Genomic DNA, 27210 nt, shown 5'->3' on the forward strand with positions numbered 1-27210 from the left:
TGAGCAACTGAACTGATGGTAATAATGTTGAAAATACTTTCACATGTTGTTGTTCCTTCCCTAAGTTATGTCCGACTCCTTGCCACCCCATAGATTGCAGCACACCAGGCTTTCCTATCCTTCACTATGTTCCAGAGTTTTCTTGAATTCATGTCCATTGAGTCAGTGATGCTATCCAACCATCTCATTCTCTGCCACCCCCTTCTCCTTTTGCCTTTAATCTTTCTCGGCATTGATGTAGGAGATAGATGGGCCCATGGGCCAGGCAGCTGATGTTTGTCAAATGGAGCAAAACTGAAGTTTTTGTCTGCAGTCAGCCAAGAACAATACCTGTTTCCTTTTCTCCACTGATACAGAGGCAATAACTAACGGGGGGAGTTTTTTGCAGCAAACAGAAATGAGTGAACAATCTTTGGCACATACCAGTCAAACAGGCCTATGAGAGTTAAACAATCTTGGTTATCCTTTAACTGTTATTACAAACAAATACTTGTAGCTGGATTTGTCCTTCCAGAGCCAATTACTCTCTGACTCCATATAGATTATACTCTGCCCCTGGCATACTTTTTCCCCTACACTCTCTTGTAGCATTCTGCATTTCAGAAAGAAGGTCATGGGCCAATAACTTCAGGGACACAAGACCCAGTTGCTGAGTTTCCTGATGCCAGCTGTAGCCGTTTTGAAATTTTGCAGGAGAGAAAATTAAGCCAGACCTTCAAGAGGGTATAAAACCTCTTCCTTTTCCTGAGAAAGGAGGGCACAGTTCTTGAGGTGTTAGCCTGCTATGTTTCCCTTTTGCCTGGTAAAAATAATAAAGCTATTTTTTTCTATTTCCTCCAAACTCTGTCTCCATATTTCAATTTGGCATTGGTGGACAGGGAGCCAAGATTTTGGCAACAGCATCAAGGTCTTTTCCAATGAGGCTGCTCTTCGCATCAGGTGGCCAAAGTATTGGAGCTTCAGCTTCATCATCACTCCTTCCAATGAATATTCAGGGTTGATTTTCTTTAGGATTGGCTGGTTTGATCTCCTTGCTGTCCAAAGGACTCTCAAGAGTCTTCTCCAGCACCGCAATTCGAAAACATCAATTATTTAGCGCTCAGCCTTTACATTCAGTTCTTACATCCATACGTGACTACTGGAAAAATCATAGCTTTGACTATAGGGACCATTGTCAGCAAAATGATGTCTCTGCTTTTTAATACCCTGTCTAGGTTGGTCATTGCTTTTCTTCCAGGGAGCAAGTGTTATTTTTCATGCCTGCAATCCCTGTCCACAGTGATTTTGGAGCCCAAGAAAATAAAATGTCACTGCTTCCACTTTTTCCCCTTCTATTTGCCATGAAATGATGGAACCAGATGCCATGGTGTTAGATTTTTGAATGTTGAGTTTTAAGCCAGCTTTTTCTCTCCTCTTTCACCTTCATCAAGAGGCTCTAGTTACTCTTCACTTTCTGCCATTAAGAGTGGTATCATCTGCATATCTGAGGTTGTTGATATTTCTCCTGGCAATCTTGATTCCAGTTTGTGATTCATCCAGTTCAGCATTTCACATGATGTACTCTGCATATGAGTTAAATAATTAGGATGACAATATATACCCTTCTCATGCTTCTTTCTCAATTTTGAACTAGTCTGTTGTTGCATATCTGATCTGACTGTTACTTCTTGTCCTGCATACAGGTTTCTCAGGACACAGGTAAGGTGGTCTGGTACTGTCTTGGGTGGCCCTGCATGGCATGGCTCATAGCTTCATTGAGTTATGCAAGCCCCTTTGCCACAACAAGGCTATGATCCAGGAAGGAGTTTTTCACATGCTTATTTGCCAACTGTATATCCTTTTCATTGCTGTATTTGTTCATGTCTTTTGCCCATTTTCTAATTGGGTGGATTGTTTGTTTTCACTCTTGAGTTTTGAGAGTTGTTTATGTATTCTAGATACCAGGCCTTGTCAGTTATGTGATCAGCAAATATTTTCTCCTAGTGTGTTTATCCCCTTCACAGTCTCTTTCTCAGAACAAAAGGCTTTCATTTTGAATGATTCAATTTATCTTTTTTTTCCTTTATGGATCATGCTTTTGGTGTTAAATCTAAGAACTCTTTACTCAGCCCTAGGTCCTCAAGATTTTCTTTTTTTTCTCTAAAAGTTTTGTAGTGTAACATTTTACATCCAATCTTTCATACATTTTGAGTTAATTTTTGCATAAGTTGTGGGGTTTAGGTGAAGGTTCGTTTGCTATGAATGTCAATAATTCCTAAGGGATCCTGGGACCAAAGATGTGAGAACTTCTACAATAAGGTGTATAAGATACTCTGAAACAGGTAAGTGCAGAGAGCTAAGGGAAGGTTAACTTTGAGCAAGGTGGTACTGGAAGACTTCCCCAAAGAGGTGACATTTGAGTTCTGCTTTGAAGGATGGATAGGGTTATTGGTTTTCCCTGTCTCCCATATCCAGAGATATTCTCAGTGTTGGGGTTAATTTTAAAAGAGGGAGATGTGGAAAATAAAGAGAAGGACCTAAGAAATCGGGTAGATCTTGGTTGAAATCCTTCTTAAGTAGCTAAGTTACCTTCCCTAAGCCTCAGTTTTCTTATCTGCAAAATGGGGGAATAATTCTTTTCAAGGAAGCTGAAGATTAAATAAGTGTGTAAACGGGCAAGCATGATACCTGACACATGGTTGCCACTCTATGAATTACCTGCTACCCCACTTTCATGATTTCCTTTACCTTTTCTTCATGTGATGGAGTTAGAGCCTCCCTTTGATGTTCAACCTATGCTTATTTCATTCTTTCCCCCCAAATTGCTCTAGATGAGTGAGTCTCACAATTTAACTATGAATCAACAGTCACAAAGCTAACAGTCAATATTTAGTTGTGGAGAGGCTTTTAAAACACAGATTGTAGAATTTCTGATTTAGTAGGTCTATGGTAGAACCAGAGAATTTGCATTTCAACAAATTTCTAGGTGATGCTGATGTAGCTGATCTGAAGACCACACTTTGAGAACCACAGCTTTAGATATTCCCTGTAATTATCTCAATAAATTGTATAGAAGGAATAAAAATAACCACATTCTACACATAAGTAGATGTTCAAGAAAATGGCTTGTTGTTTTTGTTTTTCAAAATTCATAGAAAATTGAACAGGGAGACTTCTGTTTTTAAGATGGCTGAGTTTTGTTTTGTTTTTAATTTTGGCAAAAGAGCACATAATATTAAATTTAGCATCTTCACCGTTCTTCAGTGTGCAGTTCAGTATTGTTAAGCATATTTAAGAGTAGCTGAGTCTTGTTTCTATGCTGTTCTCTTTTTATAAGATATAAAAGCCATTCCAGACCACAAGGAGAACGTGCAAGCACCCTCTCTATCTTTGATGAAACCAGGAGACAGCTCCAACCCTGAGACAGCAAATGGAGACAGTAACTTGGTTGGGGAGTGGCAAACAATTTGGCAAAATGGAGGAGAGTCAACCGTCTTACCTATGGAGGGGCGTGTATCCAGGAACAGCCCATTCACCCCAGAACCCTGGAAGGCTCAGGAGCTGGGAGAACCAGGTAATGGAGGAAGTGAAGATGAGGCAGAGGATTGACCCAAAGTCTCTGTTGTGGGGTATTTTGACCCATTGCAGTCAGGCACTCACCCCTCAGAGGATACCCGGGATCGAATACTCTACAGAAACTGAAATCTGAGAGGGCCCAGATTTAGTGGCCACAGTATAGGGAAAAGGTGAGGCCATGGTAGAGGCTGGACTGGGACTTACGGATTGACTGAAAATCTGCACCCTGAATGATAACACCCTGAGTTCATTCCCAGTCAAGCTCCAGAATATTTACATCTAAGCTTATTCAGCAACATGCCCTGCCCACCCCTACCTCCACCCCCTTGTCACAAAGAGGGGATTTGAGCTTCCCTATATGAAGAAAACCAACTGCCTCAGAGAAAAGACTGGCTATTGTGGTGTTGGGGGCTTCCCAGAAAAATCTGACTTGGCACTTAATTACCCTGAAGTGAAGCACATCAGTTGTCAAGCTGTCTCCATGCTTGCCAAGCTTGCAGTCAGCTTTCACCTGCTTCATTTTGAAATAAAGCTCATTAGTCACTTAAGGTGAGTTTCTAGTCTGAACAAGAGAGACCAAAGAAAATACTGCTGCAGAGGCAATGCTTTGCTGTGACTGCCACCTTGACATTCTCTTGGCCTGTTTGGGCATCTGTGAATGAAGAATTGACTTACATAAAGAATTCTTAACTGGAGATCCTTGGACAGTGGATGTCAGTTTCTGTGTGTGTGCATGTGAGCTCAAATCTAAGGTAGCACTCACCAGATCCCCAGGGGGTCTGAGATGCACTAAGAAGTGATAAGCCACTTATTGACTGGATTTCTGAGCTTTCTCCCAGCGCTTATTCCTTGAGTATAGTTTGCCCTCTCACGCCTTGGGAATTCTGCACACACAGGTACTTTGATTGGAGTACCTTTTCCTTCACAATGGAGTTAATTCCTACTCTTTCTTCTAGACTCATCAGAAATATTGGATTTTCTAGGAAGTCTTCCTTGACCTCAGCCTCCCTTCTGGGTTGGGTGACCCCTTGGGTTTCCTCACACCTCTGTATACTGTCCTCATCTCCCTTAGAGAGATGGGTCTGCTGCCTCTGGATGCAAAGGCCCCTCTTCTCTCAAGAGCCTGGTTGGAGAGCTGAGTAATAATATCCTAGCAGCACCCGCCTGCCCAGTCCCAGGGCAAAGCACTTGTTAATTGGGTTGAGAGCTGGACTGGATGGATGCTCAGGAGTAAATCAGTTCCTGCCTTTGTGATACACTTCAAAGCTCAGCAGAAGGCAGAGTGAGCTGACTGAAAAAAGGAACAGGGAAAGATAGGGCAATTATTAAAACCCTTTTTGCCTCTGTCCTTAGGTTACCTACTAGGCTGGGCTTACTGAGCCTCTTCTGAATACTGTGAACATGAACTTAAACTTGGTGAAGGAAAATCAAGGTCAAGGCAATACCTCCATCCTCTGATTCAGCCCTCCTAGCATCTGTCAAAAGAAGGGAGAGAAGTGTCTGTGTTGGTCCAGCCTGAACCCACATGATATGTGGAACAGACATTTTATTTGGGGGTTGCCCTATATCTGAACCCTTTTGCTGTATTTGGAAAGTTTCTCATGTTATGAGTCTTCATGGAAGGCAGAGACCACTTCATTTCTGTTACAGACTTTTTAATCTCTAACATTTCTGTTTCATTCTTTCTTAGAATTTCCATATCTTTGCTTACATTGCCCATCTATTCTTGCAGGTTGTCTACTTTTCCCATTAGAACCCTTAGCATATTAATCAAAGTTATTCTGTGTTCCCAGTCTGGTCGTTCCAACATCCCTGCTCTTTCTGAGTCTGGTTCTGATGTTTCGTCTGTCTCATCAAACTGTGTTTTTGCCTTTTAGTATGCCTTGTAGTTTTTTTGGTTGAAAGCCAACCTGCATAAAAGGAACTCTGGTAAACAGGTTTTTAGTGAAGTGGTGATAAGGTGTAGGGTGAGGGGAAGCATTCCACAGTCTTATGAATGGGTCTCAGTCTTCTAGTGAGCCTGTGTTTCTGGGCCGTGAGCTTCATAAGCATGTCTCAGTTTTTTCCTCCCTTAGATGGGGCAGAATGGGTAGAGAGGACTGCTACTGCTACTGCTAAGTCACCTCAGTCGTGTCCGACTCTGTGCGACCCCATAGATGGCAGCCCAGCAGGCTCCACCGTCCCTGGGATTCTCCAGGCAAGAACACTGGAGTGGGTTGCCATTTCCTTCTCCAATGCATGAAAGTGAAAAGTGAAAGTGAAGTCGCTCAGTCATGTCCGACTCTTAGTGACCCCATGGACTGCAGCCTACCAGGCTCCTCCATCCATGGGATTTTCCAGGCAAGAGTACTGGAGTGGGGTGCCATAGCCTTCTCAGGACTGGAGTTGGGTATTTTCCTTCCCCCAGGCCAATTAGGCTCTTATAAAACCCCAATAGGTTAGGCTCTGGTAAAATAGTTTCTCTTGAAGGCAGGTCTTTTTAAGAAGAACAGAATGCCTTGGCATATATAAAAATACCATATATTTCCTTTTCCCCTGTCAGAGGCATTAAGGAATTTCTCTCTCACGTTCACTGAAATTCCAGTATTCACTGTGAGAGCTTGGTCAAGCTCCCAGAGGTGAAGTTCACAAAAGTGAGAGGGCTCCTGATGACTAGATTCCACTGGAGTTTGTATCTCTCAGTTTTAGCCATATGGAGTCTCCAGCTATCTGTCAATTACAATTCAGGTTTTCCTACCCAAGGTTTCTGTGGAGGTTTCTGCTCCAGTAAGTCTAACTCTCTGTATCTGCCCGTCTCTTCAATTCTGGGGGCTGAAATTTTCCCTGTGACCTCATTTCTCTTACAGACCAAAGAAGAGATGTTGATTTTTTGGCTTTTTGCTTTCTGTTAGGACAGTGACAACTTCTGAGTTTCTTACATGCTGGACTGGAAACTGGAAGTCAGTGATTTTTTTTTTTTTTACATTTTTTTCATTGTGGTAAAAAAAAAAACACATGAAATTTATCGTTTGAACTATTCTCAAGTGAACCATTCAGAGGCATTCAGTACATTCACAGTGTTGTGCAACCATCACCACCATTCATCCTCAGAACTTTCTCATCATCCCAAACTGAAACCCTGTTTTCATTAAGCAATAACTCCGTGTTATGTAAAGTGCTAGCTTTTATATTATTCTTGATGCTATTGTTATTATGTAGTGTTGTTGTTGTTGTTCAGTTGCTCAGTCGTGTCTGAACGTGACTTTTGTGAACGCATGGACTGCAGGATGCCAGGCTTCCCTGTCCATCACCATCTTCTGGAGCTTGCTCAAACTCATGTCCATCAAGTCAGTGATGCCATCCAACCATCTGGTTCTCTGTCATCCCCCTCCCCTCCTGCCTTCAATCTTTCCCAGCATCAGGGTCTTTTCCAATGAGTCAGCTCTTAGCATCAAGTGGCCAAAGTATTGGAGCTTCAGCTTCAGCATCACTGCTTCCAAGAATATTTAGGGTTGATTTCCTTTGGGACTGACTGGTTTGATCTCCTTGCAGTCCAAGGGACTCTCAAGAATCTTCTCCAACACCACAGTTCAAAAGCATCAATTTTTCAGCGCTCAGCCTTTTTTATGATCCACCTCTCACATCCATACATGACTATTGGAAAATCCATAGCTTTGACTATATGGACCTTTGTCAGCAATGTCTCTGCTTTTTAATATGCTGTCTAGGTTGGTCATAGTTTTTCTTCCAAGGAATGAGTGTCTTCTAATTTCATAGCTGCAGTCACCATCTGCAGTGATTTTTGGAGCTCAAGAAAATAAAGTCTGTCACTGTTTCCATTGTTTCCCCATCTATTTTCCATAAAGTGATGGGACCAGATGCCATGATCTTAGTTTTTTGAATGTTGAGTTTTAAGCCAGCTTTTTCACTCTCCTCTTTCACTTTCATCAGATTATGTAGTGAAACTACAATTGTTCTATTAGGTTGTTAGGCATCATTCTCAAGACCATTTGGAGTGGGGCATCATAACTTAAAGAGATGGGAATACCAAATCACTTTACCTGCCTCCTGAGAAATCTGTATGCAGGTCAAGAAGCAACATTTAGAACCGGACATGGAACAACAGACTGTTCCAAATAGAGAAAGGAGTATGTCAAGGCTGTGTATTGTCACCCTGCTTATTTAACTTATATGCAGAGTGCATATGCGAAATGCTGGGCTAGATGAAGCACAAGCTGGAATCAAGTTTGCAGGGAGAAATAATAATCTCAGATATGCAGATGACACCACACTTATGGCAGAAAGCAAAGAGGAACTAAAGAGCCTCTTGATGAAGGTGAAAGAGGAGAGTGAAAAAGCCGGCTTAGAGCTCAACATTCAAAAAACTAAGATCATGGCAGCTGGTCCCATCACTTTATGGAAAAGCTTGAAAGAAAATCTATGACAAACCTAGACAGCATATTAGAAAGCAGAGACATGACATTACTGACAAAGGTCCGTCTAGTATGGATGTGAGAGTTGGATCATAAAGAAATCTGAGCACCAAAGAATTGATGGCTTTGAACTGTGGTGTTGGAGAAGACTCTCGAGAGTCCCTTGGACTGCAAGCAGATCAAAGCAGTCAGTCCTAAAGGAAATCAACCCTGAATATTCATTGGAAAAACTGATGCTGAAGCTGAAGCTTCAATTCTTTGGCCACCTGATGTGAAGATCTGACTCATTGGAAAAGACTCTGATGCTGGGAAAGATTGAAAGTAAGAGGAGAAGGGGTCGACAGAGGGTAAGATGGTTGGATGGCATCACCAACTCAATGGACATGAGTTTGAGCAAGCTCCATCAACATGGTGATGGACAGGGAAGCCTGGCATGCTGTAGTCCATGGGTTCGACAGGAGTTGGACATGACTGAGACACTGAACTGAACTGAACTGATCATAACATACTTTTTGAAGGGAGCTGATGGGATCAACACGTTTTAAGAAGGAAGGGTCAATGATCAGGAGAAACTGGAGACTGAGTGTGATGTTAATGCTTCTTTAAGTCAGAGCTGAGAAAGCTGTCCTGAAAGTCTGTCCTAAATGGAAACATTTATCAGTGTGAATGTGGTAGGTCCACATTAACTTCATTCCAGCTGTTTTGTTTTATTGTTTCATCTGCCCAGGAATGGAACCTTGAAACTCCAGGGAGATGAGTGGGAAGATTCCATGTACTAAACTCGTTTCCAAATGTAACTGACAACTAACTAGGAAGCTCTCTGCTTCCAAATGCTATATTAATAGAGTCATCCATCCTCTTGCCCATCTAGGTGGGCCAGCCTGCCACTGTGATGCATGTTCATTGCTCCAGCAATGGTACAACCTTTCTGGAGGACAGTTTGGCAATATGGATCAAAAATGTTAATTTGCATAAACTTCGGCCCAGCCATTTCATTTCAAGGATTTAATTTAGCTCAAAGAAGTAATTGGATAAATGGGTAAGGATGTTTGTACAAAGATGTTCAATGCAGTTCTGTTTATAATTGTAAAAAATTGGAAACATTCTAAATGTCCAGCAATAGAGAACAGTTTATATCCATTATGGCATAAACAATGACATATTTACTCTGGAACTGTTGCCAAAGTTGAGATAGAGTTGTATGTAAGGGGAAACCTCCATGGTATTAAGGCATATCCTGCAGAACATTTTCCTGGTTAATGTTTGCCCAGTAGAATGACTGTTCATTTATAGCACACAAACTTAGTGTATATGTGTCTCTTCATAGCAACATTTTTTGGCAAATGTTTTTATAGGAAAGCATATCTACTGACATCCCTCTACCTCAATAGAGCATTTTAAACCAAATTACTTGGGGGGGAAATGTCTCATGTTTTATCCCAAATAAAGTTGATACCTAGAATTACATGTAGAAGTATTGAAAAATTAAGCAAGTGACACAGACCCTCTAGTACTGAGAGATTCTGGTTGATGAGTGCAGAGGTCACTGGGTGAGACTCCCAGGAAGGCCTCTGTAGAGGAACAGACTCCACTTTCTTGAGCCATTTGGGCATTCTTCCTGCCTGGAACACTGACATGATGCCTAGAGGTACAGCAAACATCGAATAATTCTGAGGCTGCAATGCTGAAGATGAAAGTCTTTGCACTCTGACAGAGGAGAAAGAAGGAAAGAGGAGGCATACCCAGGGCTCCTTGTTACATGAGACATAACAAGCCTGCAGTTGTTCATTCCTCTTTTTTTCTTTTTTAAAAATCTTCACCTTTATTTATTTACTTTCTAATATTTATTTATTTGGCTGAGCTGGGTCTTAGTTGTGGCATGTGGGATCTAGTTCCCTGACCAAGGACTGAACTCCAGCCTCCTGCATTGGGAGCCAAGAGTCTTAGCCACTGGATCACCAAGGACATCCCTGTTCCTCTTTTTTCTTATCTTCTGTCATATACTTCCAAACACAATCCTGATACAATTGTTTTCAGTTCCCTCTTTCTCTTTCTAACAACAGATGATAAAAATCATGTACCAATAAATATATCTGGCTAATGAAATAAAAGAAGATATAATTTAAAAAGTTAATGGAGTGATAGCAAAGCATTTGTGCACCTTGGCTGTCATTAGCAGAGAGAGAAGCTATGTCACCATACCCTTAGCAAATGTCTAACAACAAGTTTGTTGATGATCTGGAAGTAATGATAAGCATCTTACAACCTAATGTGTATAGTTTTAAAAAGAACACGTGTCACTGTTCACCTGAAACCATCACATTTTGTTAATCGGCTATACCCAATATGAAATAAAAGTCCAAAAAACTGTATGTGTGGTATCTGTGTGTGTGTGTGTGTGTGTGTGTGTGTGTACATTTTACTGAGTTTTAGTAAAATTTCAGGCAATTGGTTGAGGGTTTTGAGCTAATATGGGTATGATTTTTCCTATTCAATATAATGGAAATAGGTTTCCTTTCAGCATTTTCATTAAGAATACCTGTCTTTTTAGGACCTGATTACTGATACTAAGTGGGACATGCCAGGTCTGGAGGGGCCCCTGGTGCCCTGAAGCCAATTCCTATCTGCATAGGCTCTCTTGTCCGCAGTTCCAGTTTCACCCTTTCCCTCCCCCAGGGCCCTGAATCTGCCTACCTGCTGGCCTTTGCAGGTGCTTTCTAAACCCTGACCTCATCTGGCACTTGCTTCTGCAGCTGTGCAGGCCTTCCCCTTTATAGAATCTCTCCCTTCTGCCCTCCAGTGGCCCCAATCTGGGGAGAGTACCTACTTTCCAGATTCCTTGCTGGAGCCCTGCAATTGCCTGACCAGTTTTTTTTTTTTTTTTTAATTAATTTATTTGGCTGTGCCAGGTCTTAGTTGTAGTATGTAGGATCTTTAGTTGCACCATGTGGGATCTAGTTCCCTTACCAGGGATGGAACTGAGGCTTCCTGCATTGGGAGTGTGGAGTTTTAGTCACTGGAACCTAGGGAAGTCCCTACCTGACCAGTTATTAATCCTCCCTTCTAATGGATGATCCCCAGAATGAGGGGCTGAGAGCAAATGAGCAAGAAATGCAAAACTGCAATAACAATTTTTTAAAAACTAAGTTAAAAAGTAGGTTATAACAACTTTTATACTGTACTAGTCAGGGAGTTTTGGCTGTATGTAACTTAAAATGGTAGAAACATTAATGAAATCTTATTATCTCACTTCATAGCGGAGGCGTCTGTCGGTGGTGGCCTGTTGCAGGGTTGGGGGAGCTGAGTGTAGCAGTACATGCATGAGATCTTTTGAAGGAGGTCACCATTATCTTCATTACCTCCACCATAGTTTGCTGCTGCTGCTAAGTCGCTTCAGTCATGTCTGACTCTGTGCGACCCCATAGATGGCAGCCCACCAGGCTCCCCCGTCCCTGGGATTCTCCAGGTAAGAACACTGGAGTGGGTTTCCATTTCCTTCTCCAATGCATGAAAGTGAAAAGTGAAAGTGAAGTCGCTCAGTCGTGTCCACCTCTTCGCAACCCCATGGACTGCAGCCTACCAGGCTCCTCTGTCCATGGGATTTTCCAGGCAAGAGTACTGGAGTAGGGTGCCATTGGCTTCTCCACCACCATAGTTTGGCCCCAGGCAAATAGCAGGGAGGGAACACAGCTCCACCCATCAACAGGAAATTGGATTAAAGATTTACTTAGCATGGCCCCACCCATCAGAACAAGACCCAGTTACCCCTCAGTCAGTCTATCCCATTAGAAAGCTTCCATAAGCCTCTTATCCTTCTCCATCAGAGGGCAGACAGACTGAAAACTACAATCACAGAAAACTAACCAATCTGATCACATGGACCACAGCCTTGTCTAACTCAATGAAACTATGAGCCATGCCGTGTAGGGCCACCCAAGACAGACAGGTCATGGTGGAGAGTTCTGACAAAATGTGGTCCACTGGAGAAGGGAATGGCAAACCACTTCAGCATTCTTGCCTTGAGAACCCCATGAACAGTATGAAAAGACAAAAAGATAGGACACTGAAAGATGAACTCCCCAAGTCAGTAGGTGCCCAATATGCTACTGAAGATCAGTGGAGAAATAACTCCAGAAAGAATGAAGAGGTAGATCCAAAGCAAAAACAATACCCAGTTGTGGATGTGACTGGTGATGGAAGTAAAGTCTGATGCTATAAAGAGCAATATCACATAGGAACCTGGAATGTTAGGTCCATGAATCAAGGCAAATTGGAAGTGGTCAGACAGGAGATGGCAAGAGTGAACGTCAACATTTTAGGATCAGCGAACTAAAATGGACTGGAATGGGTGAATTTAACTCAGATGACCATTATATCTACTACTGTGGGCAGGAATCCCTTAGAAGAAATGGAGTAGCCATTACAGTCAACAAAAGAGTCCGAAATGCAGTACTTGGATGCAGTCTCAAAAATGACAGAATGATCTCTGTTCATTTCCAAGGCAAACCATTCAATATTACCATAATCCAAGTATATGACCTGACCAATAATGCTGAAGAAGCTGAACAGTTCTATGAAGACCCACAAGACCTTCTAGAACTAACACCCAAAAAAGATGTCCTTTTCATTATAGGAGACAGGAATGCAAAAGTAGGAAGTCAAGAAATACCTGGAGTAACAGGCAAATTTGGCCTTGGAGTACAGAATTAAGCAGGGTAAAGGCTAATCGAGTTTTGCCAAGAGAACGCACTGGTTATAGCAAACACCCCCTTCCAACAACACAAGAGAAGACTCTGCACATGGACATCACCAGATGGTCAACACTGAAATCAGATTGATTATATTCTTTGCAGCCAAAGATGGAGAAACTCTATACAGCCAGCAAAAACAAGATCAGGAGCTGACTGTGGCTCAGATCATGAACTCCTTATTGCCAAATTCAGCCTTAAATTGGAGAAAGTAGGGAAAGCCACTAGACCATTCAGGTATGACCTAAATCAAATCCCTTATGATTATACAGAGGAAGTGAGAAATAGATTTAAGGGATTAGATCTGATACACAGAGTGCCTGGTGAACTATGGATGGAGGTTCATGACACTGTACAAGAGACAGGGATCAAGACCATCCCCGAGAAAAAGAAATGCCAAAAAGCGAAATGGCTGTCTGAGGAGGCCTTACAAATAGCTGTGAAGAGAAGAGAAGCGAAAAGCAAAGGAGAAAAGGAAAGATATACCCATTTGAATAAAGAGTTCCAAAGAATAGCAAGGAGAGGTAAGCAAGCCTTCCTCAGTGATCAATGCAAAGAAATAGAGGAAAACAATAGAATGGGAAAGACCAGAGATCTCTTCAAGAAAATTAGAGATACCAAGGGAACATTTCCTGCAAAGATGGGCTCAATAAAGGACAGAAATGGTATGGACCTAACAGAAGCAGAAGATATTAAGAAGAGGTGGCAAGAATATACAAAAGAACTATACAAAAAAGATCTTCATGACCCAGATAATCATGATGGTGTGATCACTCACCTAGAGCCAGACATTCTGGAATGTGAAGTCAAGTGTGCCTTAGGAAGCATCACTACGAACAAAGCTAGTGGAGGTGATGGAATTCCAGTTGAGCTATTTCAAATCCTGAAAGATGATGCTGTGAAAGTGCTGCACTCAATATGCCAGCAAATTTGGAAAACTCAGCAGTGCCACAGGACTGGAACAGGTCAGTTTTTATTGGAATCCCAAAGAAAAGCAATACCAAAGAATGCTCAAACTACTGCACAATTGCACTCATCTCACACGCTAGTAAAGTAATGCTCAAAATTCTCCAAGCCAGGCTTCAACAGTACATCAACCGTGAACTTCCAGATGTTCAAGCTGGTTTTAGAAAAGGCAGAGGAACCAGAGATCAAATTGCCAACATCCATTGGATCATCAAAAAAGCAAGAGAGTTCTAGAAAAAACATCTATTTCTGCTTTATTGACTATGCCAAAGCCTTTGACTGTGTGGATCACCACAAACTGGAAAATTCTGAAAGAGATGGGAATACCAGACCACCTGACCTGCCTCTTGAGAAACCTGTATGCAGGTCAGGAAGCAACAGTTAGAACTGGACATGAAACAACAGACTGGTTCCAAATAGGAAATGGAGTACGTCAAGGCTGTATATTGTCACCCTGCTTATTTAGGTTATATGCAGAGTACATCATGAGAAACGCTGGGCTGGATGAAGCACAAGCCGGAATCAAGACTGCTGGGAGAAATATCAATAACCTCAGATATGCAGATGACACCACCCTTATGGCAGAAAGCAAAGAAGAACTAAAGAGCCTCTTGATGAAAGTGTAAGAGGAGAGTGAAAAAGTTGGCTTAAAGCTCAACATTCAAAAAACTAAGATCATGGCATCTGGTCCCATCACTTCATGGGAAATAGATGGGGAGACAGTGGAAACAGGGGCAGACTTTATTTTCTTCGGCTCCAAAATCACTGCAGATAGTGACTGCAGCCATTAAGTTAAGACACTTTTTCCTTGGAAGAAAAGTTATGACCAACCTAGACAGCATATTATAAAGCAGAGACATTACTTTGCCAATAAAGGTCCATCTAGTCAAGGCTATGGTTTTTCCAGTAGTCATGTATGGAAGTGAGAGTTGGAGTATAAAGAAAGCTGAGCGCCATAGAATTGATGCTTTTGAACCGTGGTGTTGGAGAAGACTCTTGAGAGTCCCTTGGACTGCAAGGAGATCCAACCAGTCCATCCTAAAGGAGATCAGTCCTGATATTCATTGGAAGGACTGATGTTGAAGCTGAAACTTCAATACTTTGGCCACCTGATGTGAAGAACTGACTCGTTTGAAAAGACCCTGATGCTGGGAAAAATTGAAGGTGGGAGAAGAAGGAGATGACAGAGGATGAGATAGTTGGATGGCATCATCGACTCAATGGACGTGAGTTTGAGTAAGCTCTAGGAGTTGGTGATGGACAGGGAGGCCTGGCGTGCTGCAGTCCCAGGGGTCGCAGGGAGTCGGACGTGACTGAGTGACTGAACTAAACTGAACTGAACTGATTATCTCAGTTAAGAAGTTGATGAGTATTTCTGCAGTTGTCTCAGCTGGCAGCACAAAATGACATCATAAAGAACTCAAATCCTTTCCATAGTCCTGCTCTGCCATCTCCAGGTCATTGCCTCATCCTCTTAGTTTCATTCCCCTCATGATCTCAGGATGACTGTTACTGTTCAAGGAGTGTCATTCTGTTGTTAGTGTGTAGAGGCAACAAAAACCTTAAGCATATCCTTCTCTGAGATTGAGGAAAACTTCCCCAGAACCTCCATCAGCTTTCCCATCATTGCTCATGGCAAGAACTGGGTCGTGTGTCCCACTCTTAAGCCAATCAGTGGCAAGGGGAATGAGTCCAGTAGTTCTCAATGCCCGGGGCATATTAGCAGTACCTGCAAAGGCTTGATCCCCGAGCTTCTAGCAGGCCAGTTTTGAGTAGTATCTCTGAGGATTGGACCTGGGGCTTTGTATATATTAGTATTTTAAATTCCCTAGTTATTTTTGATGGGCAGCAGAGGTCAGAACCACTCGTTTACACTAAACATAATTCACCTTCTGGAGCTAGGGAAGGGGCTATTTTCCCTGAAGCGCCTGGCCATTAGACACTTGGAGAATAGTAAGGTTGTTAGCAAGGAAAATGATGGAAAATGTTTGTTGTGTAGGCAAATGATAGTGTTTGACATTTAGAGTGTGCTCTTATTTCGTGTATAATATGACACATATGCCAAGAAAAAATTGTGGAAGACCATGGATCAAATTTTTAATAGTTACTATCATGGTGTGATGAGGGAGACAATTAATTATAGCTGATTTCCACTTAGTTGAACTTTTTCCATGAACATTTATCACAATCAGAAAAACAATGAAGATACATGCATTTTGGGGAAAATATTTTTTTTTAAAGGAAAAAAAGCCATTGTAAGGAATGAAATGCTGTTTTTCCCTCTGTGGGGTAACCACTAGGGAGCAAGCCCTGTTTCTTGTTCAGCAACTTGTTGCTAGGAGCTTAGAATTTATTACTGACCAGTAAGGATACTTCTCTTTCCCACCTGACCAGGAGAAAAATAAACTCTCATCTGGACAATCTCACTTCCCTTGCCAGCGATTGGATTAAGACAGGACCTATGATGCAGTTGTAGCCAATAAAATGTCAGGAGGCATCAGCCAGGGGTATGGTGTGTGTTTCTAGGAAATATTTCTTTACTTTTCAAAAAGACTCAGGAGAAGAGGGTCTCTTCTTCCCCCAAACATTCGTGACTATATATGATGCCTGGATATTGCAGCCATCATCTTATGATTATGTGGGGACCAAGTCCACACGCTAGCGGTGACAGGGTGAAAATCCTTGGTAACGTTTTTAAACCTTAAGTATAATTTTATACAATAAATTACAAAAATCTTAAGTGTACAGTTTGGTGAAGTTTTATGTTTGTACACATCCATGTAACCACTACCAGATGAAGATACTGAACGTTTCTAGCACACCAGAGAGCTCTCTCCTGCTCCTTCCCAGCCAATAGTCAATAGCCAGCACCTACTGTACTGATTCCTATCTTCATAAATTATTTAACTGTTCTTGAGCTTCACATGAATGGATTCATACAGTACATATTCTGTACAGGGCTTCTTCTGCTCAATGTTTTCTTTGAGATTCATTCATGTTTTTATGTATGTCAATAGCTTATCAAACCACTGTGTGATATTCCATTGGTACCACAATTTATCCATTTCCTGCTGATGGGCATTTATTTCCAGGTTTTGGCTGTTATTTTTTTTTTAAAGGTGCTATGAACATCTATGCATCTGTCTTTGAGTGAATATATGTCCTTATTTCTCTTGTGCATATATCTAGGAGTGAAATTGCTAGGACTTGGGGTAAACAGCTATTTATTTAGCTTTAGTTAGATATAGCCAGTTTTCCAGAGTGGTTTAACCAACTTACATTTCCACCAGACGTGTGAGGTTTTTGATTGTTCTACTATCTCAGCAACACTTGGTATAGTCAGTCTTTGATTTTGTCCATTCTGCTGGGTGAATAGTAGTATCTGATTATAGTTTTAGTTTGCATTTCTCTGATGACCTTTTCAAGTGCTTTTTGGTCATTTCCTCTCCTAAGAGGTGCCTGTTGAAGTCTTTTCCTCTTCTTAAAATTGGGTTGTTTTGTCTTCTGCTGTCAATTTGTAGGAGTTTGTTCACATTCTGCATATAAATCTTTGGTCATATATATGAAATGCAAGTATCTTCTCTCAGTCTGTAGATTGCTTCTTCAGTTGCTTCATAATGTGTTCTGATGAGTTCAAGTTCTTATATTTAATGAAGTTCAAATGATCGACGTTTTTAGTGCTCTGTTTTGGAGGTATTTGCTTACTCTCAAGATCATAGAGATATTTTCCTCTTTTCCTCTACAAGCCTGATTCGTTTTAAGATTTATATTTAGGTTGGTGATCCATACCACATTAATTTTTAGGTACAGTGTTGGGTAAAGATCTATTTTTCTAATATATATTATTTTCTGTATGGATACCCAGTTTCTCTAGCACCACTAATTGCAGTGGCACCCTTGCTGTAAATCAAATGAACATGCATGTTTTGGTCTATTCCTGGACTCCCAATTCTGTTCCATTGGTCTATTTATCTATCCTTGTATCAATGCCACCCTGGTTTAATTATAGCTTGATATTAAGCATTCATATCTGGTGATGTGTGTTCTTCTTCAAGATTGTATAGGTTGCTCTAGGTCCTTTGTATTCCCATATAAGTTTTAGAGTTGACTTGATAATGTCCAGGAACAGGGGAGCCTGATGGGCTGCCATCTATGGGGTCGCACAGAGTCGGACACAACTGAAGTGACTCAGCAGCAGCAGCAACATAAACTTAGGAAATTTGATTGTGATTGTAATAAATCTGTAAGTCAATGTAAGGAGGATTGACCTAACAATATTGTCTTCCAATCCATTTATTTAGATCTTCTTGATGGCTTTGTTGAACATCTGATTTTACTTACGCAACCATGGGGTTACCTTACCTTTTTCATGTTATTATAAACAAGATTTCAGCTCAGTTCAGTTGCTCAGTCGTATCCGACTCTTTGCAACCCCATGAATCGCAGCACGCCAGGCCTCCCTGTCCATCACCAACTCCCGGAGTTTACCCAAACCCACGTCCATCGAGTCGGTGATGCCAACCAACCATCTCATCCTCTGTCATCCCCCTCTCCTCCTGCCCCCAATCCTTCCCAACATCAGGGTCCCCTGCAACGAGTCCACTCTTCGCATGAAGTGGCCAAAGTATAGGAGTTTCAGCTTCAACATCAGTCCTTCCAATGAACAACCAGGACTGATCTCCTATATAAATGTAATATATATATATTTTCATTACTGCTTAAGGCATTTTTTCTGGTTACTTACAGCTAAAAACATCCCAAGTGATATAACATTCTTGCTCTGTTATATGGATTGATTAAGTAGAAGGCTTGAATCAATGCTACTCCCTTTGTGGCCATGGTAAGTCACCTAACCTCTCTGGGCCTATTTCCTCATCCATGGATATCTCATAGGGTTGGAAAGTTCTCTTTTTCACAAACTAATGAACTCTGACTCATATTTTTTGTCTCAATTTAAGTATCATTTTCTTTGGGATGTCTCCTCTGATTCTTCCAGTAAAACCTAGATATTTTTTTCTATGCATGCCTTTCAAAGCAGTCAGTACACTGTAATATCATTGTTTGCTTACTTGTCTCCATCAGTACCTTACTAATCAGGGAACAGAGGATGCACTTAAAGGGCTTAATTGAAGAGAGTTTAATGAAGGGACAATTATAGAGGAATAGACAGGATTAAGGAAATCCGTACAGGATGATGAGGAACCCCAGGGACTAGCCACAGAGGCAAGTCATTACCATTCTTGGGTCTGAAGGATTGAGATAAAGGAAGCATTATTGGAACACAGTGAGACCTGCAGCTATGGGGAAGGGGCTGTCCGACAGATGCTATGAGCTATAGGGGAACATAGCCATTGGGAGAATCATGGGCAGTTAGAGAGGGGAGAATAAATACCCCATCCCCTCTGTCATCCTCCGATTTCCTTCAGCTCTAATTCAGTCAACCCAACCAGAGAGAGAAGGCAAAAGAGTCCAGGTGATATAATTGTAGAGGTCAGCCTCCTGGGGCACAAAATAAAGCAGCAAGAGGCAGAGAATGGATATAGGAGCAGAAATAGGTAATGATTAGTATACTCACCTTCAGCATAACCTTCTTGAGAAGGGACTGAAAAATAATGCTGCCATAGTTTTTCATACACCTGTTAACAAAAATCTGAACATATCATAGAAAATAAAAGGCCTTTACTTCCCACGTAGCTCAGTCGGTAAAGTATCTGCCTGCAATGCGAGAGACCTGGGTTCAATTCCTGGGTCAGGAAGTTCCCCTGGAGAAGGAAATGGCAACCCACTCCAGTATTCTTGCCTGGAGAATCCCATGGACAGAGGAGCCTGGCAGACTACAGTCCATAGAATCTCAAGAGTTGGACACAACTTAGTGCTCTTTCTTTCTTTCTTTATAATGCCGAGAAATAACAATAGCTTCCTATTTGTTATATACCATTTCAGACTTAATGTACATGCACGCTTCCCAAGTGGTGCTAGTGTAAAGAACCTGCTTGCCAATGCAGGAGACATAAGAGACGTGGGTTCAATCCCTGGGTTGGGAATATCCCCTGGTGAAAGGAATGGCAACCCATTCCAGTATTCTTGCCTGGAGAATCCCATTGACAGAGAAGACTGGCGGGCTACAGTCCATGGGGTCACAAAGAGTTGGACATGACTGAAGTGGCTTAGCATGCACACTGAATATATGGGTCTGTGGAAGATTGTATTTCCAAAAATGACCACAGCAATATTTCTGATCTTGCATGGTCTTTCTGATACTGGCACTCCCCATCACGAAGTCAATCTGTATGCTCTCTCTGAGCCTGGGGAGGGCCTTGTGATGGTCTTGACAGATGGGATGAGGCAGATATGATGCTGAATGGCTTCCAAGGCCAGGTCATAAAAGGCAAGATGGATTCACCTGGAAATCTCTCTCGGGATGCTTACCATGTGAACACACCACCACGTTGTGAGGAAGCCCAGGGCACATGAAATGCCACGTGCAAATATTCTGGCTGGTTGCCAGCTGAGGTCCCAGCTGACATTGCATTAATTGCTGGATGAGTGAAAGAATGGGCCTCTAGATGACCCCAGCTTCCAGGCTTTGAGCCACTTCAGCTGATGCTGCATGGAGCCAAGGCACGTATCCCCACCAAGCCCAGCTCAGATGGAAGGTTTGTGAGCACAGTAAATGTTGTGTGTGTTTTCTAAGCCACTGAGATTTTTGAGTGCTTTGTTACACAGTAATAATAACTAGAATAGAGGCAATATTAGAAAGTTATGATGTCAGGCTGTGGAACTAGACTTCTCGGTTTCAATGTGACCTCTGTCACTTATTTCCTGTGTAATATTTGGCAAGTTGCTCGAATTCAAATCCTCAGTTTCTTCATCTGTAAAATGGGAATAATAGTAAAAGTCTTACAGAGTTGGATTGGTCTACAAAACAATCAGCTTAGTTCTCAGCACATATTAAATTATTATAATTATTGATCACCAATTCCCTCAAAGACCACCAGGAAAAACCTGATGATTGGACAAAACTAAGTATATTAAACTTATCACAGAAAGGGAGAATAACATCTTGGAAAAAGTCTCAGTAGTATCTCCAAGTGAAAACATTAAGGAATGATATTTACAGGGTTTTGAAGGCTGCACTGGATGGTTTTAAGGTGGGTCATGCAAAGCAAATAACTAGTTGGATTGGGCAGAATTTGTGACATAAGAGCTTCAGATTGGTGAACACAGAAGGGCAAGGGCCCTGAAGTGAGTCTAGAGGAGCAAGTTTTCTGTTTTGATAAGTAAAGTGTTAATTTTTCTCTGTCTTATCTTCAAAGAATGGGTACTTCTTGGAGCAAACCCCTAAACTATTACTTGATCTTAGTATTATTTAACAGTGGAACAGAAAAGTATGTTGCTTTCAGTTCTCATTAATACAGTTATTTTTTTTCATGAAAAAGGGCTCATAGTTTTCCCAACTCATTACATTGAAATGTTCCTTTTCATTGAACAACATACCTTGGATATCTTTCCTTAGAACATATCAATTAATTTCATTCTTTTTAACATCTGCTTGATATTCACTGGTACAGCTGCATTGTGACTTGTTTGCCCTTTCATATATCAGCAGATACTTGGTGTGTATATGTAGTAGGGTGGGGGAGTCCCAGACCCTCAGAACAGTGTCTGGCACAGAGTAGGGATCAGAAAGAGTTTGGTGTTGAAAGGCGAGTGTACCTGAAGTCTTTAAAACGTCAAATACATGTAAGGTAAGGATGGACGGTTGGACTCCCCCGTTACTGCATCTTATCCCATTCCACTTTTGTCACCTGTGTTAGGAATCATCTCAGGTTGCACACAGCATGAAAGAGGTCTGAAAGTCCTTATATGCTTACCGTGAGGAATGAGGGAGATTGCTGAGAGGCACGAGCAACAGTGAGTGTGAAGGGCTACTGTATGGTAGCCAGCCAAGGCAGAGCTGGATGGAGGATGGAGCTGAGACTCAGAGGTGCTCAGGTGCCCAGGAGAGAGGCGGTGGCATTGAGTCAAGGCCAGTGAGAACATATCACGAGTTTTAATGGCTGTGAGCTTTAACAACTCATGACAAGCAGGCAGGGCAAGGGGTACCTCATGAAACCAGCAAGGACTCAAAAAACAATAGGAGGGCCACCTCTTCCCATTGCCATGAGGACATTTCCCTACATCCAGATGTTGTCTTCAGGAGAAGGAAGCCAAGGAGGAAACAATTTGAAGGAAAAAATGCCAGCCCCATGGCAGTTTTAAATTAAAAACCAGACACAACATTTATGACAATGAAGCTGATACAAAATAAAAATACAGGTTTTCAACCAGAGGTGTTAACACACTAATAAGGGACATTTGGAAATAGGTGGGGCATTCCCAACCCCCACAACTTTTTGTCCTGAAAATTTTCAAACAGAAATGTAAAAAGAATAATTGAAGAAATACACATACATCCATCACTTAGATCTCTCAATTGTTATGGGGATTTTTTTGGCCATAATTGTTTTATCTATTTTCCCTGAAGTAGTTTACAGTAAATTACAAACAGTCTGACATTTCACCCCAAATACATCTCTGAAAAATAAGAACATTTTTCTGCATAATGCGGGGGTATTCTTGGACGACAGTGGGGAGTGCTCCTGGAGGCAACATGGGCGAGGGGCAGTGCTGGGTTCACCTCAGCTCAGGGAAGAATTGTCTACACAAACCTCTGACAGCGTCATCTTGTGGAAAGCCTGCTCCACAGAAAGACACACTTGTGTAGCAGCGTGTGTGTGTGTGTGTGTGTGTGTGTGTGTGTGTGTGTGTGTGAGGGGGTGGCGCAGGTAGGACAGGTGCTATCCTATATTTATTCATAAAAGTCACACACAAACTGATAAGATATTAGGTGTGTGTGTTAGTTGCTCAGTAATGCCTGACTCTTTGCGACCCCATGGACCATAGCCCTCTAGGCTCCTCTTTCCGTGGAATTCTCCAGGCAAGAACACTGGAGTGGGTTGTCATTCCCTTCTCCAGGGGACCCTCCTAACCCAGGGATCGAACCTGGGTCTCCTGCATTGCAGACAGATTCTTTATGGTCTGAGCCACCAAGGAAGGTGCTCTAACATATGAGGACATACACACAACAAGATTATAAAGAAACAGCAGGAAAAAAATCACCTATAATCCTACCCTCCAGGATCAACCACTGTGAACATTTTGCCTTATTTCCTTCTAGTCTCTATCTTTTTACATAGTCGAGATCAAACCATGTTTGATGAGACCATACATATTCAGTTTCTATCTTAGACTTCTATCAAAAGTCTCCTGACTCCTGTCCACTCACCACCACCTAGTAGGTTGAGGGCCTGGAGAGTAACAGATCTGTTTCTGAAATGAACAATATGCCGCATTTTAAATAATGAGCCTGATTGTGCTTAGTCGCTCAGTCGTGTCCTACTTTTTGTGACCCCAGAGACCATAGCCTGCTAGGCTCTTCTGACCATGGGGATTCTCCAGGCAAAAATACTGGAGTGGGTTGCCATTTCCTCCTCCAGGAGATCTTCCAAACCCAGGGATCAAACCCAGGTCTTCTGCACTGCATGCAGATTCTTTACCACCTGAGCTACCAGGGAAGCCCTGATGAGCCTGATTGATGGCTTGTTAATTTACCTTACTCTAACTATTTGTGACCTCAATTAATCCTCAGGGAGACTTTATGATGTAGAGTTTATCATGCTCATTTTCCAGGTGAGACATCCAAGGCTGAGGGAGTGCAGGAAGCTACCTAGAGGTTCCATAAACTACGAGCTTCTCTACTCTGACGTAGAGCCCCTAATACAATGATCAGCTCCCTGACCAGCTGTGAGGAGAGGGAGACAGGGATACTGGGGACGCAGAGCAGACTCTTCACCCAGGGTTCTTGGGAAATGAGAGACTCACAGACTCTCTTCTGGAGAATCCTAAACGACAAGTAGGATTTATCCAGTTTTTTGGGGTATGTGTGTGTGTGTCTCTCTCTCTCTTTCCCCTTTTGGTCATCTCCACCTCTGCTGGAGCATGGTTTAGGAAAGAAGAGTTCACCCGTTTATGTCTGTGTACGTGTGCCTGGGGCCAGTACTGGAGTGAAAACACAAACTGTTTGTAATAAACTAAAGATGGCTGCAAATTCTTTAACATTCTTTCCATTCAAGAGGAGGGATCTATGTGCCTCCCCTTGAGTTTGGCAGGGTCAATGATTACTTGACTAACAGAAATCAGTAAGAAGTGAAATTGTGTCTGTTTGTGGGCCGAGACCTCAAGAGACTGGAAGCTCCACATTCGTTTGCACTTGCTCTTAGAACGCAGCTGCCGTACTGTGAGGAAGCCCAAGCAGTCGTGTAGAGGGACCCAGGTAGAGATAATGTGGGCCACTGGTGTAGCCCCAGCTGAACTCCTAGCCATCAGCCAGCACCAACCTGCTACCCAGTGGAGTGAGGCATCTTGGAAGTGAATCCTTCAGTTCTATTCTAACCACTCCAGCTCATGCTTCATGGAGCAGAGATGAGCCAACTCTGCTAATCCCTGCCCAAATCACAGATTTGTGGGCAAAGTAATTGACTATTGTTATTTTAGGCTGCTACATTTTGGAATAGTTTATTATGCAGTATTAGATAACCAGAATACTATTGTTTTCTGAGCTGATCTAATAAGCCAAATTATATATGAAACCTTTTACACATGCTGTCTCCTTTAATCCTCATACTTCCCTCCAAGGTAAGAAAGACAATAGCTAACATTTACTGAGTGCATGCTATATGCCTACTGCAATTCAAAATCCTTTTGCAATTCACTTAATTTCATTGTTCTAATAACTCTTTTTTATAGGTATTCTTATCCTCCTTTTACAGATATAGAAACAGGAACAGAGAAATGGAAGAACTTGCCCCAAACCATGCAGGAGGTGGTAGAGCCAAGGACTCAATAACCTGATTTGAAAGCCAGCAATCCAATCACTGTGATTGTTTGCCTCTGACAGAAGGTTGATGAGAAGACCCCTCACAGAGATGAAGTGACTTCCCCAAGGTTGCACAGCTAATGGGAGGTTTTGGACCACTTATTCTCTGGGTTCCTCCATTGAAGCTGCCGTGGCCCTGACAGCACTGCCTGCCCTTTTGGGCTTATGTCTGTACGAGACACGGCTGTGTCTCAATCTCCAATGGTATCCCTTAGTTTGATCTGCGTCCTTACTCTGCAGCTGTGGTCCCCAGTGACCTTTGGCTGTTCCCACACATTCAATTCCATCCTCAAAGCACAGAATTTTTCCAATCAAGAAAATTTTTTAGAAGAATGTGCCTCAGGCTCAGAAGGACTTTCCAGTAGAACTTTCCAACATTCCAAAGATACTTTGTGCTTTGAGCACAGCCTGGCTCTAGATGTCTCACCCTTCCTGCTGGTCTCTGGCCTTCCCTGCACCTTCCTCCATCTGCTTTGCAAATGAGGGATGGGGGTGAGCTGGGGAGAATGTCAGGGATAAGAGAAAGTGAATGTGAGCTCTACTGTCACACAGGCATGCGCCCTAGGGCAACTACTTAACTTCTCTGAACCCCTACTTACTTACCTGTAAAATGGGGTTTTGAATAACTTTTTCCTCGTCAGGTTGTTGTGAGGATTAAATGAGGCAGTGTATGTGTTTCTCCGGACTCCCTTCAGTAGGCCTTGTTGCCTGTTTGCCTGTCGCTCCACAACAGCCCGTAGCTCCCACACTTGTGAGAGAAAGTCTAGAGGCTGCTGCAGGCCCCTGTGTGGCCGTCACTGGAGCCCACGTGTCTGTCCACTAGTGCAGAGGAGCACAACATGCCTTCTGCTTCTCTTCCGCCTCCCAGCGCTGATGTGAGTGCCTTTTGTTGGCACATCCAACCTACAAACCTGCTGGCCAGGGAGTCCTGGGAATGTCCCTTCCACGCGTCTAGTCCCTGCCATGGGGGAGAGCGTGGACGTGGGGGAGTGGTGCTGAGTTGCCAACAGGAAATCTAGCATATTTTCATTTCTAAAGAACCCACAGGCAAGGGCAGTGCTTAACCCAGATGGCGACCAACAGGCCTCATTGAATGAAGATACACGAGGCACTGTTGAGTGGAAGAGAGCCAAGAGGAAGCCGGGCTTACCTTGTGAATAGCCTAGGAAGCCAGAAAGACTGGTGTCTGGGTCTCAGGCACTTTGGAGCTGAATTTGAACATGTGCCCTGGCTCAGAAATAAGATGTGTGCTACGCTTCGAATCAGGGGCTAGGAACCCAGGGATGAGGGAGGGGTGGAGAGCTTGCTGCGGGGCAGAGGCAGCAATGCCTGGGGAGAAGAGGAGCGTTCCAAGATGGCAGTGTGTCCTGTGAGCAGTTCTGTCAGGTGCAGTGGTGTGCAGGACAGGGAACCGCATGGAAGCGGTGTTCTCACTTGATTAGTTCTATGGCACAATTTTTGGTTGCAGAGTTTCCAAGCCTCGTTCTCTAGGCTTCCGCTTCCCAGTGACTTCACTGAGTTCATCAATATCTTTTTAGTAAGTTCATTTTCTGCTTAAATTAGTCAAAGTTGGTTCTTGTGCTTGCCACCAAGTTCTAGACTGTAGTGAACTCAGGCCATTGTGAAGATTAAATGTAAAGACTTAGCACAGGTGGGGTATATCACAAGCACCCAGTATTAGTCAGGTTCTGCTGCAGATAACTCAGACTAGGTTAAGCTGAAAGAGACTTAATATAGGGGATTAGGTGCTTGCAGGATTGTTGGACGTGCTGGATGAACAAGTTCTAGGAAGAACTTTCAAGAATGTCTTCCAGAATATATCAACAAGATTGGTGCACCAAGGGAGCTTCTAAATCTTCTATGATGAGGAGGATGGATTTCAAGAAGTCCCTGTCCCCATTGCTGGCTCCGTGACCATGTTGTCTCAGCTGAGAGGCACAGATCAGGAAATTGTGCTACTGCTGTTGTTTCCAGGGCCACACTGCCTCTGCCTTGGTTGATGGCAAGAGAACATATGTCCATGACCTTCCTCTCAGTAATACAGAACAAAACATCCATCACTGGACCTCTGCTATCACCACTACAGGAAAAAACAAATGTTTGCCAAAGCGGAGAATGGAAATACATTCTCTACTGCACTTCTGGCTTTACAACAGTGCATCCATTTTTGGAAGATAGGAGTATCAAGCACCCAGTCTGTAGACTTGAATTTGCCAGCTTTTTGGTCTGCAGTTAAAGGATGTACCAGTGGAGATGAGTGAGCCAAACTGTGATGTCAGAAACACACCAAATATAGGAATCACTTTTCCTGCTTAGTGCCCATGCTTTGCACTTATTTACTGTCTTTTTGGTGCCCTGCTTTGCTGGTACCCTAAGCATGCCTGCTCCTGCTAGACCAAGAACCCAAAGAGGAGAAGATGAGCAGCCGTGGCTTGGGTCTTCCAAGGCAGAGAGTCAGCAAGTGGGCAGGATGTCCATTCCTTCTGTGCTTGGATGAACTAGTTTGACAGAACAAAGAGCCTTGCCATGTCACTCGTCTCTGCAAGCCTTG

The 27210-nt window shown here is 42.7% G+C and overlaps 1 long non-coding RNA gene across 1 annotated transcript; it reads left to right on the forward strand.

Moving 5' to 3' along the window:
- The first annotated feature begins 332 nt into the window (after positions 1–332).
- LOC145533475 (uncharacterized) lies at positions 333–25330 on the forward strand. Its single transcript, XR_014074107.1, has 3 exons — positions 333–3553; positions 18428–18521; positions 24553–25330. It is a non-coding gene; the product is annotated as an uncharacterized LOC145533475 (long non-coding RNA).
- Positions 25331–27210: the final 1880 nt, after the last annotated feature.

The sequence above is a fragment of the Giraffa tippelskirchi genome, chromosome 13 (genome assembly GCF_054371585.1).
Source record: "Giraffa tippelskirchi isolate mGirTip1 chromosome 13, T2T-mGirTip1v1.2.pri, whole genome shotgun sequence".
NCBI classification, from domain to species: Eukaryota; Metazoa; Chordata; class Mammalia; order Artiodactyla; family Giraffidae; genus Giraffa; species Giraffa tippelskirchi.